We start from the raw sequence: 19,175 nt of genomic DNA, 5'->3' as shown, positions 1-19,175 counted from the left end.
AAAGAGTATTAATGGTTGTGTGCAGACAGCCCCTAAAGCCCCAGACAGACTTTAATATTTTTCACAGACTCTGAAGGACTCCATCACCCGTTGCAGCAACTCAAGAATCAATGATTACGTTAACCTGACACATGAGGGATTACAGACGAAGGCACAAGGTCAGTATCTAGAAAAAAAGACTCCAAAAACTGAAACTAGTAAAACAACTTGATTAGCTCTCTCAACATGACAGTGTTAACATCCATATCCTTGCATCTGTCCATTTACAGCTATTTAATTTTGTATAAATATGGTGAACTATTCTAGGTTAGTGTTCTTTTTCTTTCTGACCAGATGCTGTTTTCTGCACCATCTCTTCAATGCCCTTATACTTGTTACTAGTGTGTATGTGCTAAAACAGAAATATTTTCCATATCCTCAGTACGGTTTCAATAACTCATGCAAACACAGCATTTTGAAAAGGGTATAGAAGCCGTACCAGTTGTTTGACTCGAAACAACAAATTTAATCTCTACATTTCAACTTTAATCTCAAAATACTATTTGGACTTTGTCTCAAAAGATTATTTATTATCATGTATTATTATTATTTACATCACTGATTATTTCCTGACTTTCATTATGCCTAAATTGAGCACATTATATTAGGTCTGCACCTTTCTTCACCTGAGTTGATTAAACTTATTTTTAAATCAGTTACTGAAAATCTGACCTTGTTTTCTCTTTCAGAGTTTAGCAATCCATATGTGTCCTTATTTGTTAAGTCTAAAGCAGGGATGGCAAACTAATTTTAAAACATGGGCCACACTCACCCCATTTTAAATTTAAGCGGCTGGACCACTGGTCTTTCCAACAATAGAAATAAGTTTAACTACAAATTTAGCTGAGATGCATTAATCTAAAAAAAAAGCATGCAAGTCTTATAGTATCTCTTAGTTTTTCTACATGATAAAGAAACACTGCTGACGTTAATGATAGAAATATGTCAGTATGACTCTTTGTAATTGTAATTGTAAGAAACAAATGTGTAAAATTACAGAAAAGAAATTGCACAAAGTACAAAACAGAAAGATCCTGTTAATTCGCATTTCCCCCCAAATCCACTTTCTTTCTGCTTTTCTTTCTTTTTTTTTCCACTACAAAGGCAAACATCTGCATCAAATTCTTCAGGAAACAAGGTTCAGATGGCTTGATGAGTTTCATCTGCAGTTTACTGTCAAAAAGGAAAACAAGTGGATCATGTTTGGAGCTCCTCTTTTAAAAACTAAAATAGACTGAAGAAGCAAATGAATGCAGTGAATGCTGAAGTTTAACATGATTCTGACTTCTTAATCTTCGCACTGAATGTTTATTAATAGAAGTAACAGCGTTTCAGCGCCGACTATCAGGAGTCCCTGCGTCTGCGCCTTTGAATAGCCCGCAGGAGTTCTGTGGTCAGTGTCGTGATGGTTCCTAAGCCTGCTGGTGTGTCCTGTGCTTCACTTCTTACCTGAGCTGTTCATTCTGCTGCAGATCAACCACGCTGATATCAGCCTCACAGAATCCGTTACAGTTAGACTCATCCAGAACCGCATTTAAATGGTGAAATTCGGAACGCCCCCTGGTGGGAGAGCGGGCCCGCCTACCCTGAGTTAACAATCAAAGATAGAAGCAGTGAATGCAAACAATCGAAAAACTGTAAATCTTTATTTTTCCTGCGGTGTGCTTGTGACTCGCTCAATAAACAGCTGACCAGGGTCTATCCTGTGGCTGCAGTTAAGGCTGTTTTTAAGCGCAGAAAAACAAGCATTATATTGTGATACACCATGGCTTTGGCAAGAAACAAATCCCGCTTTTTCTACTTTACTATTAGAACTCAGTTCATCATCGTTTCGTTGTATCGGCATAAACGCGGCCGTTGGGGTCTTTTGTGCCGAAACCTGATCTAAATCCAACTTTTCAATGTTTTTTTTTTTCTATTTGTAATACATTTACCAATATTGATGAATAGACTATCTAACTGGATTGGCACCATTTTGACTTTGCGTTATTGTACGTATCCTAATGAATATTTAAAATATCTGTATAGAATTGTGATTTTACATTTGTAGCAATTTCTGCTCCCCTCTTGGCCCCTTAGCCTCACTTGTCAATGACGTTTTTTTGTGTTTTTCTTTTTTTAACCTGGAAACTGATCGCAGCTTCTACCAATGTTCCTTCTGGTTTAGGATGATTTGATATAATCCCTGAGGGATTTGTGTGACATTTGTTTGACAGATTATAGGCTAAAAACCTGTTTACAGCAGTTTGAATACCAAACATTTTTTTTGGCAAATACCTGAAATCACCTGCTTTGAGTGCATTCTCTAATAACGTTTTGTCGCAAAAGACCCCATTCTCCAGAAAAAAAACGCCTTTCAAAATAAAAATGCAAATTACATGTAAGAAAAAAATATAATATAAAAATCCTAATTTGGGGAAAAAATCTTGATGGACTTTGTCTCTGTTGAGATTGAGATTAAAAATCTAATTTCCAAGAGAGACCTGGACAGGGTATATAGCGGGGACGGTAGGGTTGCAACATGGGGACAGTTGCAACACCCCCAATTCCATCAATCAACAATAAGATAGGAGTCATGTGATCATTTCAGTGTTTACCCACTTCTATCCCTGACTTAAGGGCTAGAAATAGGGCATGCAGATTTTATTAAGAAAAAGGGATTTTGATGTAACAACACAAAACTTTGTTTGCAGATAAAATGATATGGCTTACAGGAGATTAAAATCTGATTTCTTAGATAAACTGTGATGCACCACCTCGGGCTAACTATGCTAATACAGTTAGCTAAACAATTGATGACAGAGGTGGGGTGGGTTGTAACATATTTTAGAAGTGCTACAACATCCCCTTACATAAAACTAAGAATAATTTATTAATTTGAATCATTTTACAGCACGCCTAGGCAGTGGTTAAGTGACACAATGCATTCTGGGATGACATGTAGCAGGGGAGAGGCAGCAGATTGACCCGGAACTTATACCAAGGTAATTCCCGCCACAACGAAGGGATTTCCGGAAGTGGGGTCAGATGTTACCTTGGTTACATAGGCCTAATGTAGAGTAGATTTTTTTGAAAACTTTATACAATCAGGCAATCTGAGAACAAAGCATGATGTATAGTCCAGCAAAGTCATGCTACATGTAATTAGCAACCACTTTATTAGGTACATCTGTTCCACTATTCATTGCAGTAATCCACAAATCTTATCATCCTTTTACATTAGCAGCAACTCAAAGCACTTAGACATGTAAACATCCTCAAGACAGCCTGCTGAAACCAAACCAAGCCTCAGAATAAGGAAGAATGATGAAGGAATGTGGCATTGTGTATTTTGTAAGAATCGCCAGAATCTCAAGTTAAAGCTATTTCAACACCCCACACGCCACCGGGGCTGAAAGCCAACATCTCACAGATTCTGAAGCTGCAGGTTTTGTCACTCTTCAACCAAAACTGAATGAACAAGCAGCAAAAGAAGATCAAAACTATGCTTCAAATGTAATGAATAGCATTATTAATTCCCTCTTACTTTTGCTGTTTTGCTTCCACCACAATAAAAATCGCACTTCCTGCACAACTCTCTTTCTCTCTCTCTCTCTCTGCGTACTTCATGAACAGTTTTCCATTCAAATCTCTGTTTTGTGCATGATTCGCTTGGTTATTATGCACCAGTCTACTGTTGTGTACAGTGCTGTTGGCTGTTGTTTTTTTTTGTTTTTTTTCAAAAAATTACCTCCCACAAGAAAGCTTAATTTCTACAGAAGAAATTAAAACTTTTTAAATTGTGCCAAATTGCAAAACGCTTAGCTGTGTCATACAGATGATATTCAGTTGTACATCTCCTTTAAGCCCCAAGATGTTTCCAAAGTGCAGCTCAGAGTCCAAGTACCAAAGTCCTTGTTTGTGCTCCCGATAAATTTGTGCCCAAGATTATGGAAAATTTAGGTCCTCTTGCTACATTTGGCAAATCCTCTACTAGGGATCTTGGAGTAAACTTTGAGTCAGCTCTGACTTTGGATGCTCATGCTAAATCTCTGGTTTGCTCCTGTTATTATCATTTAAGAAACAGTGCTGAGTCCATTGTGTCATGCTCAGACCTCGAAATTGTCATACATGCATTTCTTTCATCTCGTTTGGAATATTGTAACTCTTTGTTCACTTGTTTATGTAATGCCTCCTTGGAACGTCTGCAGGGTGTTCAGAATGCTGCTGCAAGGCTTCTGACCTTGTCTTCCAAGTACTCTCATGTCACACCCCTGCTGATCCAGCTGCAGTGGCTCCCCATTAAATTCAGAGTCGCTTTAAGAATGACTTTGACATTAGGGGCTCTGCATGAACAGGCACCGACATATATCAGAGATCCTTAATATCCATACATTCCCAGCATGTCGCTAAGATCATGTGATCAGGGCTTGCTGGTTGTCCATCATACGAGGCTGAAAACAAAAAGAGGTTTTGAAACTGTGGCCCCCAGAGTCTGGAATTCTCCCCCTTTGAGCTTGGGATCTAGGGACTCAATGATCTCTTTTAAAAAACAGCTAAAAACTCATCTGTTAAAACTTGCTTGTGGTTAATTTTTTGTTTTAGTTTCTCTCTGAAGTACTCTGTGATTTTTATCTTGAAAAGTGCTATACAAATAAAAATTTAATTACTTTGTACTTACTTATTTTGCTATGTGTAACGTTAGTTTTTCTGAAAATTCTAAAAAATTTCTTTATTAACAAATAAACTAAAAATAGTCTTTATTCTATTTTATAGTTTTAAAACTGGATAACAACTGACTTGACCATAATATGTGATTTCACTATGGGAACTGTGGATCCATTGATAGCTTTAGTAATCTGAAAGTTATTTATATTTTGATTTTTGTCGTTTTCATTTCAATTCAATTCAATTTTATTTATATAGCGCCATATCACAACAGCAGTCGCCTCAAGGCGCTTTATATTGTACAGTAGATCGTACAATAATAGATACAGAGAAAAACCCAACAATCATATGACCCCCTATGAGCAAGCACTTTGGCGACAGTGGGAAGGAAAAACTCCCTTTTAACAGGAAGAAACCTCCGGCATAACCAGGCTCAGGGAGGGGCGGCCATCTGCTGAGACAGGTTGGGGTGGGAGAATTAAAACAGGATAAAGACATGCTGCATTTGCATTTAGATAGGCTGATGCATGGTGATTCTCTGATGTGTATCTGTTTCTACCTGTGTTGATGATAGCATGACTAAAGCTAGCCAAGAAGCAGCAAATATGTGAAGCAAAGCAGAAAGATATACTCATCAAATGAACAGAATCATAAGAATATAACACCAGCACTGCAAATGTGACAAACATATGTTGACATCAAATGGTGTACTATTTGAAATCTACATGAAACAATGACACATCTAATTCTTTTAGATTTTTTATTTATTTTTTCCCCAAATTGTACAAATTAGTCTGTGTTTGGCCTTAGTGTACCAGAAATCATATTTATACACAACTAAATACAACTCGTGAATATGTTTTAAATGGATGCTTCGTCACTTGATGACGAAGCATCCATTTACATATTTGCTGAGTCCTAAAACTGGTGCCACTGAACTTATCAGGACTTGTTTTAACAAAGCCCCCAAATCCCCTATAAGCAAGCACTTGGCGACAGTGGGGAGGAAAAACTCCCTTTTAACAGGAAGAAACCTCCGAAAGAACCAGGCTCAGAAAGGGGTGGCCATCTGTCGCGACCGAGTGGGGTTCAAATCTTCACTGAATATTTAGTTTTATATAAATATGATGTTGAGGCCAAAATACTAAGAGGTTCATAGCTCTCATAACTCATCTGCAAAGGATTTCCCTAAGAGAGAGAAAGAGTGGTTATCAAGAACTTGAGGACATTACCTGCATATAAAAATATAAATAATTATAAATTAGTTGTTTTATCTTGACAATGTCAGAAGGAGAGAGGCACTGAGGCACCGTCTTCCGCCCCCCAGCGCACCTGCTGTGCCTCTTCCTTCTGACAGGAACTGCCTACAGAGCAAGTATGAATGATGCCTGAGTGGACAAACACAACTCAAAGTTCCTGGCTCTCTCGGCTCCTCTGCAAAGGGTTTCCCTAAGAAGGTGGACCTAGCAGGGTCACCGGGGGACGGGGAGCTGTGCCTCACGGCCCTCACTTCGTCGGAGAAACCCTCACACAGAGGAGTTCAGGAACTTGTGTGTTGTCCTTGTGAGCCTCCACCATTTACTGACGGGTGCAGCCTGGACTGTCTAGAGACAGACCAGACCAGCTGCACAACACAGACACTTCAAACCTCACCTGAAGACAAAAACTACAAAAACAACAGAAAGAAGAAAGAAAAAGTATCTTAGAACCATGCAGCGTTACAGGAGATGGCAGCACTGCAGAGGTGAGGACCGGCACCTGTTTGAAAGAGACAATACAGAAAAACAGAGAGAGAGAAAGAGGAAAAAGTGGTTATTAAGAATTTGGGACATTACCTACATATAAAAATATAAATAACTATAAATTTGCTGTTTTTTTTTAACAATGTCAAAAGGAGAGAGGCACTGAGGCACCGTCTTCCGCCCCCCGGCGCACCTGCTGTGCCTCTTCCTTCTGACAGGAACTGCCTACAGAGCAAGTATGAATGATGCCTGAGTGGACAAACACAACTCAAAGTTCCTGGCTCTCTGCAAAGGGTTTCCCTAAGAAGGTGGACCTAGCAGGGTCACCGGGGGACGGGGAGCTGTGCCTCACGGCCCTCACTTCGTCGGAGAAACCCTCACACAGAGGAGTTCAGAAACTTGTGTGTTGTCCTTGTGAGCCTCCGACATTTACTGATGGGTGCAGCCTGGACTGTCTAGAGACAGACCAGACCAGCTGCACAACACAGACACTTCAAACCTCACCTGAAGACAAAAACTACAAAAACAACAGAAAGAAGAAAGAAAAAGTAGCTTAGAACCATGCAGCATTACAGGAGACGGCAGCACTGCAGAGGTGAGGACCGGCACCTGTTTGAAAGTATGGAAGAAATATAGTGTCATCAGAATCCAACTATTTTTAGACATTGAATTTATAACACTGAATTTTTATCCTCCAAATTTCCCTGCAAAAAATATTCACCTGCAAAAATTCGCCTGCAAAAAATTCACCTGCAAAAATTCACCTGCAAAAAATTCAACTGCAAAAATTCACCTGCAAAAAATTCACCTGCAAAAATTCACCTGCAAAAAATTCACCTGCAAAAATTCACCTGCAAAAATTCAACTGCAAAAATTCACCTGCAAAAGTGATGACCTTAAATGACCCAAGCCAGAGCAATCAGCACTAGATCGAGTCGAGCGGCTCTCAGCCAATTAAATTACGCTGTTTGATCACATGACACGTTAGCCAGCAGTGTGTCTCCTAGAAGAGAGCTGTTTAGAGGTGAGGGATTAAGGCTGTATCCCAATTCAGGGGCTGTATCCCAATTCAGGGTCTGCAGCCTTAAAGTACGCAGCCTCAACGATCCTCAAGGGCCGCGTACTCAAAGACCGCTAAGGCCGGAAGTGCGAGGCTCGTGAAATGGGACGGTCTAGCCTCCGTCGCGCTGCCCAGGTTGCCTAGCAACCATAACACCAACCGCTGGAAACGTTTCATACAGCTTTGTTTGACAGAAATGAAGGAGAACATATTTTGTTCGTGTGTTTGTTTCTACACGAGCTTTGTGTGATTTAATAAGTATCTGAGGCTGAGACCGCAGGACTGTAAAACATGATTGTTGGCCTTCATATCTGTACTGAACAGTCATTTAAGATTAGCTAGTAAATAACAATTAGCCAATGTTGTTCATGAGACTAAAGTCAGTGTAAATATGATATGGCCAATATTATAGTTATTATATTAATCATTATAAGTTATTACAGCAGTGAGTTTGAACTCTCAAATCAAATCACTTCTATTGTCACATCACATGTGCAGGTACACTGGTACAGCACATGTGAGTGAAATTCATGTGAGTGAACTCTGTGTCTAACACTGAGCTTCAGTAAAGATTCAAGTTCCAGTTATTTATAAGTCCTATCACCTTAAATCTTCACTCAAAGACAAATATGTTTGATAGTGTATATGTATTATATATAAGAGACAAATGTTGTTCGTTTGATATGTTGGCATTACTAAATTTGGCTCAATGCTCACATATATGTGTAAAAAGAAAATGTACGAGCTGTGATAACTGTTGCTGATAGAATGAAGAGTAGACTGATATATGAAATATTCCTTTATTGGGTGAGAAAATCAGACCATGTCATAACTGCTTTAAGTCATACAGAATAGATATCAGAGCCTTAAACAGGCTGACTTCTGCTAAATGGGTCAAACTGGGCAGAAAGTATACAAACACATAACATCCTTATAGAATATGATGTAACACTATAGATCAACTTACCTCTGAGTATATAAAGCATATAAACAATTACAGCAATATGATGCAACAAACACAGCAGTGCTACTAATCCAAAATACTCAAAGCTTCATAGAACTGAAACAAACATTTATTTTTAGCTCCATTCTGCTGCTGATACATACTTTAGGTTTCTGAACATTAAACTTGTTGCTGCCTTTCATAGTGTGTAACTTGAAGGCCCTGAGTACTTTCTCCCACACTGAAAACACTGGAATGATAACATTATTTGAACATTACCTAATAAGACTGATTCAGGACAGACAATTAGTTATTTTAAACTTTTCTAGCAGTCCTTCACAAACAGGGAACAGTCTGTCTATTCTCTCCATCTGTCAGCTGCTGCTGGCTCTTCCTCCTCCTCTTCCTCACACACTGCTGAGTGTGTCCTGGTGGATCATCAGGGGTGCAAAGCCTCACAGATGATGTGCAGCAGTGGGTCCCTCAGTCTGTCCTCACTCTGGACACTTGCAGTCGTCACACATGGAAATCAAATGTGTGATAAGCTGCAGGATTCAAACACAAGTGTAACTTATAAATACATGTTCATACTTTTATTCCACAATCAGAGAGAAAGAAACAGAGAGAGTGCAGGACAGACAGACAGGTGACAGTCTCAGGTGTATACACTGCTACAAAACAGCACAAGAGAAGGAGGATTTAGTGTTTGTGTTATTACGAGTGCTAAACAAGAAGAGTTCCAGATGGTACAGTGGACACATGTGTGACTCCTGTGATTAAAGCATCTTTCTTTCAGCTTAACGAGTGAACCGTCAGCTCGTTCAAACACACGTTAAAGTCCGTTTGGCTCGACACCACCAAACAGAGGCAGCAATATAACATAGCTAACATTAACAGTGCAGTGAATCCTGCTTGTGCCGTGATATTCAGGACTGCAAACCGAGCAGCATCACTGACTTTCAGCTTGTTGTGTTTGTGGATTTATGGCTGACTTTAATTATCCATAAAATCATCACATTCTCTGTAAGAGAATCAATGAGTACTAAAAATGTGCACCTTTACCTGTGTGTTTTCTGGAACAGGAACAGGGTAATATCTGTGACCCAACTCCCACAGCTGGTTGGGGGACTCATGTTGTTTTCTGTTCGCAGTGGATGGTTGTCCCATCCACTGCAAAATGTATTAAAATTATCCTCTAGTCGAGGAAGAAAGATGTAATCGCAGCAAAAGAGGTGTGCAGCATTTGAAATGTCAAGAAGGCCTTCTTCCTCAGGGTTGTGAAGAACATCGTAGTAAATGCATGTAACGGCCACCCAGAGGTCTCTCCACAGTCGCTCTATTCTGAAATAATATATAAAAAATATTTAAATTAGGTATGGCCTTTCTTTTGGTGTGTATGAGAAATTCCCTGCTTGTTTCTAACCCTACATGAAATGTGTGCATGACAACAGTAATAATACATTATCAGGGCATGTAGGAAGGACCCAGGCATATCACTTAAAAGGTGTCAAAAGGGTTGTGATGATCAGTGGCAACACATGAGATGACAACCAGACCATTAACACAGAATGAACATTCTTGGAAGGAAGTAACAGACTGGAAAAGGTGTGTGAATAACTAAAAATAGGGCAGAGTCCTGAAGGCTCTTTGGGGTTTGTAGGACCTGTCCAATATTTTCTTCCTTGAGGGGTAAATAATGGAAATTGAAAGAAACAACAACAACAACAAAAAACAAAACAAAACAAAAAACACCTGACACATATCAGACAATATATCCTGCTGGATAGGGCACTGTTCTCTAAAGACATATTACTATAAAACTTTTTTCATAAAACTATACCCTTTAAATGTTTATGTATTTTTAAATAATGGAAATAAAGCTGCAACACCTTCCATCTTATGTCAGAAACATTTGAGGTTGACAGTATTTTATGAGAACAAACCTTTGATTGTGCACACTCATTCCTGAAATGAAACTGCCTCTTCCTGTGCCACGAACAGTAAACATCAGCCGTGCAACCTCCACATTTTCCCATCCGTGGTTGCCACGAACCCTGAAAACAAAGAAGAGTACCCCAAAACATTCGAAGCTTTAAACAAACTTAGATCTGATGATAAAGAACAACTTATGCCTTAATCAGAGTGTTTTTAAAAAATGTAAAAGAATCCTTAAAGTCTTTGATTGCTACTGCTCTAGAAGGCATAAAACATGAATTGTCTCATGAATGCACTTTCCAGCATGTGTCAGTATGAAGTTTAATTTAACACAGCTGTTAAAACATTTTTCAGGATTTACCGGGTTGATAACAATTATTTAGATTTATTGAATTTATAGGAAATTACACAAGTGCCATCTTGTATCATTATGATCTGTGTAAAGAGACAATTTTAAGAATACTTTTGCAAAAACACGTTAAAGTTGGAAGTAATTGGCCGATGTTCCAATCTTGAAGATCAGCTGTGCCCATTTGTTGCACATTGTGGGAATGGAGAAGTTGAGGCCCTTGCAGGCTCCCCACAATTTTCCCCAAACTGAGCGACCCAGCTAATTCAACACCTTTACTAAGCAGTGCTGTTATGTAATTGGATACAAGGGGTGAGATAGTAATATTTTCCCTCCTTGGTTGTAGCTCCCTGACATTACAAGGGTAATCATTTTATGATGTCGGGTTCAGTGTTACACCAGGATTTCAAATACAATATCATCATCAATAAGAATTAGTATTATCATTTCAGAATTGTAGGTAACCACTTTTAAATGCCATAGACTACTTATTTGTTAAATTTGATGTATTCACTCTAGGAGAGCGCAGAGGGAATATCCCGTTTAACTTATGCTATCTGTTTAAGTTTAGATAGTATTTGTAAAGATATTGACCATATCCTTTTCTGAAAGTGTGGATATAATGGATGGGGTAAGGTACTGGCATGCCACAACTTTATAGTTGTTAAATTCTGGGTACAAGTATACATGCCCATCTTGTACATGTTTTTTAATATTATTATTATTATTATTATTATTATTATTATTATTATTATCATCATCATCATCATCATCATCATCATCATCATCACCATCCTACCCAATTACATGTTTCTTTTAATCAGGTTATGCTGTTTTAATGACTTTACAGTATAATTTACATTGTGTTCCTTTAATTTTCCCTAATTGTATGTTATATTAATCCCATATTTCCGTTTTAATATTTCTAATGTTTGCATTGTTTTCTTCACTGCCTGGTCTGCCTCTGTCTCGCCTGTATGGATGCATTTACACCTAAATTTCCCCAACAAATGATGTTTTAATTCACCACTATTCCAGTGAAACACGAGTCTCCCATCTTCCTGCTACGGGTCTCGAGTTTTTGTTCACCAAAGCACACACCAACTTCATACTGACGGACATATCACTGCCCTATTCCCGCCTTGCCTGACCGTGTTTTGTGGCTTTGGTTGGTTCACTTCTCCTCACTCTTCCCCATTCTTGTCATTAAATCAGGCCGTTCTGCAACCATGGCAGCCATTCACTCTATGGCTTTATTCATAGTGTATTTTACCCCTTAACCCAATGCCGTTCTCGTTTCCCACATTATATTTGCAGTGTTCGTCTATCTATCAATATCTGCGGAGTATGGTTTTGTACCGAGTATCCTATTTTGTAGAGCACAGCATGTAAAGGTTAGCTCGGTTAGCAGGATGCTAGCATGTAGCGCTTAGTGAGACACGCATCAGACGAGTTGAGCAAAGACCCCGTCTGTGTACCTTATACGTGACCAACGGATTTAAATAAAATTAACGTTTCAAAAGACAAACTTGAAGATAAAACATAATATACTTACCGGAGAACCGCCAGGGTTTGCCGCTGCCATCATGCCGCTCCTGAATTCAAAACTGCCTCTGCAGACAGGCAGGGGAGGCGCGGAACTTTTCTTTGAGTTAGTCAAACGTTTTCCTCAGTTCGAGTAGATGATAAAATAAAAGAAAAATGAATGGTATTTTAAGTAGGACTAGGCGTTCTGTAATGATCTCTATTTAGGAGAAAAACTTAATCACTCACCTCTAAACAGCTCTCTTTTCAGAAGACACTGCCGGCTAACATGTCATGTGATCAAACAGCGTAATTTAATTGGCTGAGAGCCGCTCGACTCGATCTAGTGCTGATTGCTCTGGCTTGGGTCATTTAAGGTCATCACTTTTGCAGGTGAATTTTTGCAGTTGAATTTTTGCAGGTGAATTTTTGCAGGTGAATTTTTTGCAGGTGAATTTTTGCAGTTGAATTTTTTGCAGGTGAATTTTTGCAGGTGAATTTTTTGCAGGCGAATTTTTGCAGGTGAATATTTTTTGCAGGGAAATTTGGAGGATAAAAATTCAGTGTTATAAATTCAATGTCTAAAAATAGTTGGATTCTGATGACACTATATTTCTTCCATAGACGAGCGTATACTTTTGGCAACATAGTGTTTTTGTCTTTCCCTGATGAGCATCAGTAATAAATATAGTTTCAAAGACAAAGCTTTATTATTTGATTCTGTTTTTCTGCTGGCAAAACATTTTACTGTTCTATGATCCTAAACCAAGCACTTTATATATGTTCCACATTTTTTCATGTCAGAATCACATAAGCAGCAAAAGAGAACAGAACTGTAGATAGTATATTAAATGGAACACATAAGGCAACATTTTAAGAGGTTAACCCACAGGCTAATGCCATCATCTCATGTTTTTATTTCACCTTTCAACTGTGATTAGTCAGATTTTTTTCTAAACGAAACATTTAATCACACATTGTTTAAAGTTGAAGGCACACATACAGAAAGCAGCACGCCATTGTTTTTGAAAGTTATGATATGAAATATGATGTTTTCTTGTAATACTGAAGAAGCTATAGTGGCACATACTGGCACATGTTTGGAGTAAACTCTTTGGTAACACAGAAACACCTTTAGTTAGAGGCACATGAAGCTGGTTTTTGCCTTCAGAGCATAGCAAAAACCTTCCACAGGAAGTTGAATTAAGTGGGCAGTAAGGTAATGTACAGCAATTGGTAACTATAGGCTAGTAGTTTGATTGGCAACATCATTATATTACAAAATTCACCAACAGTAAACATTTCATGTTATTGTAAATGTGAAAACAAATAAACCCAGCCCAAACGTAGCCAACCTTCACAAAGTGCTGCAGTGTTTTTACAGCCATTTGCTATAAATATCGCATGAAAGGAACATATTATAATATATATATACATATTAATTCTCTATTTTATAAAAAAAAATGTCCTTAAGTCCCTGCAAAAAATTTGAATCATCTTCATCTGATATCTCTAAAGTATGACAAGGACACACATGCAGAACTTGCAAATATCAAGTTGCAGTAACAGCGGAGGGAGATATTTTATTTCAAGCCAACATGAAAATAATCACAGGAAAGTGTTTAAACAGACATTATGAACCTATTTACATATATAAATATATATTATTATCTGCCCTGCTTAATCATTTCTGGTGATTAAGGATACTGTAATGTACATCATATGTTTTTTGTTCACTACTGACTTGGTGGCTTTAATATATTGTCTACCCCAGCTGGTGATGCAACTTCTACATGCCTGTCTGTTTCACTTTTTGGAGAAGCAAAGTGTCAAATGGATGTAGTGGACGGGTGTGTCTGTTGTATGTTTTCCTATGAGACTGGGTTGTATGGATACAGTAGCTCTAAATAAAGGATTATAAGATGTTAAATATCACAATTATTCCTTTAGCTTGACCACTTACAGTGTTGTGAAAAAGTATTAGCCCCCTTCCTGATATCTTACTTCTTAACATATATGTCATACTTTAATGTTTCAAATCAAACAAATTCTAATTCTACACAAAGACAAATCACAAAATACACTTTTTAATTGATGATTTTATTTATCAAAGGAAAAACATTAACCAAACCTACCTGATACTACATGAAAAATACTGGCAGCCGCCAGTGCTAACCCTCAGTTTCCTAGTAGATGCATGGTATGGTGTCAGGCCGAGCTTATTTTGCTTGTGTAGTGGCATAATACAAGGTTACCACTCTTGCGTCCTGGGTTCAATTCCTGGTGATGCAGGTGTTTATATAACTTCCTCAGGGATTAATGAAGAATTGCGATTTTCAAGATATTACAGTGCCTTGTTCTTGAGTTATTGCATTCACAAACTTGGGTGTCCACACCACCCGACCATATGCCTGCCTGGTGGGGTGACAACGATACCCCATCAGCCTTCTATGCTTAAGGGGTAAAAAGCAGTTGCCGCTAAACCTGAACTTAATAAGAGGTCGTGCCACCCTTGGCAGCAAAAACTGCAATCAGACATTTGTGATAACTGGCCATGACTCTTTCATATCGCTGTGGAAGAATAATAGCCCGCTCTTATTTGTAGAATTGTTTAAATTCAGCCACACTGGAGGGTTTTTGAGCATGAACGGCAAAAATCGCAATCTGATATAAGTCCAAACTTTTCTTAGGTCACTCTAAAACATTCACTTTTTGTTCTTTATCTATTTTTTTTTTTTTTTACTATTCAGAGGTGGACTCTGTCGTATTTCAGACATTGTCCTGCTGCATAAGCCAAGTGTGCTTGAGCTTCACAACGTAAAGTGATGGCTGGACATTCTGCTTCTGAATTTTATGGTAGAGAGCAGAATTCATGTTTCCATCAATTACAGTAAATGTGACACTACCAGCACCAACTTTAACTGTCAGTATAGTGTTTTTATGTTTATTTTTTTATTTTAATAAAATGCTGAACAGAACATTACATTCTATTATTTTTAACACAGGTATGGTTTGCTTTTCTTACCCTAATAAATGAAATAATTATATATGGAAAAAGGAAGACTGATGTTAAAAAAAAGAGAAGAATGAGTACATGTTTAATTGCTTTGAGCTGTGTGTATTTGTAAGTCTACAGGATGACGCAGCAGCAGGTCTCTGGGTAGTCGTCAGCACTGACTTTGCGCTCGTTGCCGTACACGTAGTAGACGTAGCTCTTGTCTTTCCACTTGTAGTTCACCTGAGTGATGGGGATCAGCTCGACCGTCTGCCTCTGAAAGAGAGAGAAATCGAGGGATTCATATTAAAGGAAAACCTTCAACAGTATCAGAGCGCATCAGCTTGAGTCAGAATACTTTAGCTTAGCATTGACTGAAAGCAGGAGTAAAGGAAATCTAGTAATGAACACTTTTCTTAGCCACATTTCAGATTTGTGTTAATCTTCAATTGACCAGCTTCAAACCTTTGTCCTTTTCTTTAACAAACCTCCCAAAAGATAATCCCTTTTTAGTGTTTATATAACAGCTAACTCTTCAACCACCATCAAATCATTCAAGATGGCTTTAGTTATGTTTATAGGACACCTTATCTCTCGAGCTTCTGTAGCAGTCGATTACTTTAATAATTAAACAGTCTATTGATTTTTCCATTGACTAACTGAGGAATCAGTTAAGTTAAATACTTTGCAGAGCAAAGTAATAAATTGCAGAGTAACACAGGCACACCAGCACAGGCTGGCCACTTGGGGAGACTACACTATAGCCTATAGACTCAAAACAGAAGTCTAAAGTAAACTTTGCACATTTTCCTTGCTGCTTCAACTAAAAACAATGGAATTTCAGCTTTAATCAATTATATTTCAACTAGAATTAACTCCTGAAGGAACAAGGATAGCAGTTTTCTTTCCTTCCACACTCTGGAGAAGATGGTTCCTAATTTTTCTCTTGAGCTGTGTGTCGGCCTACCTGCTGCAGAATCCTGGAGGTTTGGCCATAGTTAGTTTGATGTTCTTTGATCAGACGCTCAGAGGCCTGAGAGACTGCTGGGTTTGGAAACCCGAGCAGGGGGTAGACCTGAGAGAAGCAAGAGTTTAATTCACAATATTCACACAGCTAACCCCAGCAATGTGTTTTCCTTCTCCTCAACCTTTCCTTTACATTTATCTCAACTACACCTGTCTGAGGTGAGTTCCTGCAGTGGCTTTATGTTTAATTTATGAAGATTATTTCAACATTTTAACATTACAAAAATAGAATACAACATTCCAAACGACTGTGTGAAACTACTGAGATGTAATTTTTTTGTATAAAATTTTGGTATGTGTGTGTGTGTGTGTTTACCAGGTTCTGGCTGCTCTTGAACAGCTCCTTCCCTTTCACTGAGCGCAGCTTATCACTCTTCAGACCACAACTCTGCTCCACCAGATGATCTTCCACATGGTTTTTCCTAAACACAAACACACAGATATGAACTATATTCATGCTATCTATATCAAATGTAAAATATAATACAAATATAACACACACTTTACATCCTGATGAATACAACATTACATTAATTATTCAGTTCAAGTTTTAACCAATCAAGTTTGTACTGTTTTCAGTTTAAACTCGCAGCATGTAATTTTGATTTTTATTGACTAGAGGGCACCAAAGCATCACTCAAAAAACCATTTATTCTCTTCCACTTATTCTTATCAGGGTTGCGTGACTGCTGGGACCTATTCAAGCTACCATAGGGGAAGAGGTGGGGTACACCTTGGACAGGCCGCTAGGCTGTTGCAGTTGTAACATAGAGAGACAGACAACCGTTCACACCTAAGGGCAATTTAGAATCACCACTTAACCTAACCCCACTAACTGCATGTCTCTGGACGGTGGGAGGAGGCCTGAGTACCCACAGAGAACACTCCACTCCACACAGAAAGGCCCTGACCAGATTATGGAGTTGAACTCAGGATCTTCTTGCTGTGATGCAGAGCCAAGCCACCGCACCACCCAAACATAGTGACTGTATTTGCAAGAGTGCTTTGAATGTTCATGAAACCTGAATTTTCTCAGTTTCAGCATAAATTACATTAGATAAATCTCTGTTGTTAATAATATTGGGGTGTCCACTGATCAAGAATTTTTTTATTATCATTCAAATATCGCTTTCAAATTTAATGCTAATCCTCACATATTTTACATGCTACATACTTTTACTGATAATAAAAACAAAACAATGACCATGTGTAATTTCTTCTCTTGTTTCCTTATTTGATTTTTAAAATCTGATTATACTGTATGTCAGATATCTGCAGAAATATATGGGCCTCTTAAGCGTATAAGCAACTCTGTCACTGAAAGATAACAGCTTTGTTTTCATAAACTTGTTATTCCTTAAGTACAACTAAAACCTTGTGCAGTGCTCGTGTATTATCCTTAAGGAATGGACCCCATCAGTTGTCTGTGGAAGATATTTAATGTTTTCTAAAATTTCAGTGGAAGTACCTCAAAAAATATTTAAGGTTGAAAAAAAAGAAGAACCAACTAATTTGCGTCGACTTTTCAAAGCCTTTTAAAACTTCTCCATGTACCATTTTTCCTCTACATAATTCATGGATATCTGTCAAAACAAACAGACCTCAAACAGAACCTCAAGTATCCTTAATTAACTCTGCAAGTATCCAGGACATGTGGCATAAAATTAGCTTCAAGGGCTTTAGAAACAAATTTAAATCCTTTAAAGGAGTTACATTGAGTTCAAATTTAAGTGTCTTTATATACTTCTGCAACCTCCTCCAGGACCATTTGAATTTTCCAAATGACACCTAAAACACACTTGAAGAACCCAATTTTCATATAGGAAATATAGGAACACTGAAACTGCTGTTGTACTTGTACTCACCATTCCACTTTAAGCTCAATGTAGGTCAGCAGTTGACGTTTTCCTTTACAGGTTTCACATTGCTTTTTCCCACTACCATTACACTTTGTACACCTAAACACACACAGACACATGACTCATTATTTTTGGTTACTTACAAACATACCATTTCCTGATTTTTCCTTTGTCCACATTGAAGTGAATAAAATCATTTAAATATGTTTGACTCAGTCTTGACCATTCTCGTTTCTCTAGATTTTCTTTTAACTTTAAAAAATCTGATATTTGTTTATTTTGTCGATATGTGTATGCTTATTTTGTCAATATTGCTGCTCATCTTCAACCAGGATACACTCATAAAAGACTTTAATTATCAAATTATTTTTAAATGTTTGTTAAATAAATAAAAGTAACTTATGATTTCACATCCTCCTGAACATTTTTTGACTGATTTCTTCCTTTGCTCAAATTTATTGGCCAGATGGTTTTTTTTTTTTAAACAAAAGGTTATCCCAGTTATTGTGGGGTTAGTCTGTAGCGTCAGATAGAAGACTGTCCCTGAAGCAACAAATAGCAACAACAGTATTTTATTTCAATCTTTAAATTGTTAAACCCTTCATTTTATAAAACATTCATATATAAAAACAATTGTTTAATGAGGCTTTTCTTGCTTTTGGAACACTTCTACTTCTGCTTTTAATTTGAGTAAAAGAAAGTCTACAAAGAAAGCATCATTGAGGACATGAGCAGAGATTTAAGCAAAAAATGAATGGACATGCAGAAAAAGAAAAAAAGTGATTTATTCGGTGGACTCTTGAAAAGAAAGAGAAAAACTGATCAGGAAAAAAAGTAGGCTAAAGGTTATGACTTTGGTAGGTTCTGAGGAAATGACAAACACACAATTAGCCCAGGAAAACATGCTGCAGGGCATTGCAAGCCTCCCAGAGGTGTCTCAAACCAGCTGAAAAACACTGACACTGTCCCATGTCAGTACTGATGACATGACTCTGTGTGTGTGTGTCTGCTTCAGATGTTACTAAATAAATAGCAATTGTGATCGGTCAACAGAGA

At 37.9% G+C, this 19,175-nt stretch overlaps 2 long non-coding RNA genes across 2 annotated transcripts; both read right to left on the bottom strand.

Moving 5' to 3' along the window:
• Window positions 1-8,590: 8,590 nt before the first annotated feature.
• LOC134626990 (uncharacterized) lies at window positions 8,591-12,672 on the bottom strand. Its single transcript, XR_010093861.2, has 4 exons — window positions 12,271-12,672; window positions 10,375-10,485; window positions 9,494-9,772; window positions 8,591-8,976 (listed from the first exon to the last, which is right to left on the bottom strand). It is a non-coding gene; the product is annotated as an uncharacterized LOC134626990 (long non-coding RNA).
• A 2,782-nt stretch (window positions 12,673-15,454) lies between these two features.
• On the bottom strand, window positions 15,455-16,657 carry LOC134628181 (uncharacterized). Its single transcript, XR_010093954.1, has 3 exons — window positions 16,577-16,657; window positions 16,202-16,309; window positions 15,455-15,510 (listed from the first exon to the last, which is right to left on the bottom strand). It is a non-coding gene; the product is annotated as an uncharacterized LOC134628181 (long non-coding RNA).
• Window positions 16,658-19,175: the final 2,518 nt, after the last annotated feature.

Source organism: Pelmatolapia mariae, linkage group LG5, assembly GCF_036321145.2.
Source record: "Pelmatolapia mariae isolate MD_Pm_ZW linkage group LG5, Pm_UMD_F_2, whole genome shotgun sequence".
In the NCBI taxonomy this organism is placed as follows: Eukaryota; Metazoa; Chordata; class Actinopteri; order Cichliformes; family Cichlidae; genus Pelmatolapia; species Pelmatolapia mariae.
This window is presented reverse-complemented; position numbering and strand designations above follow the sequence as displayed.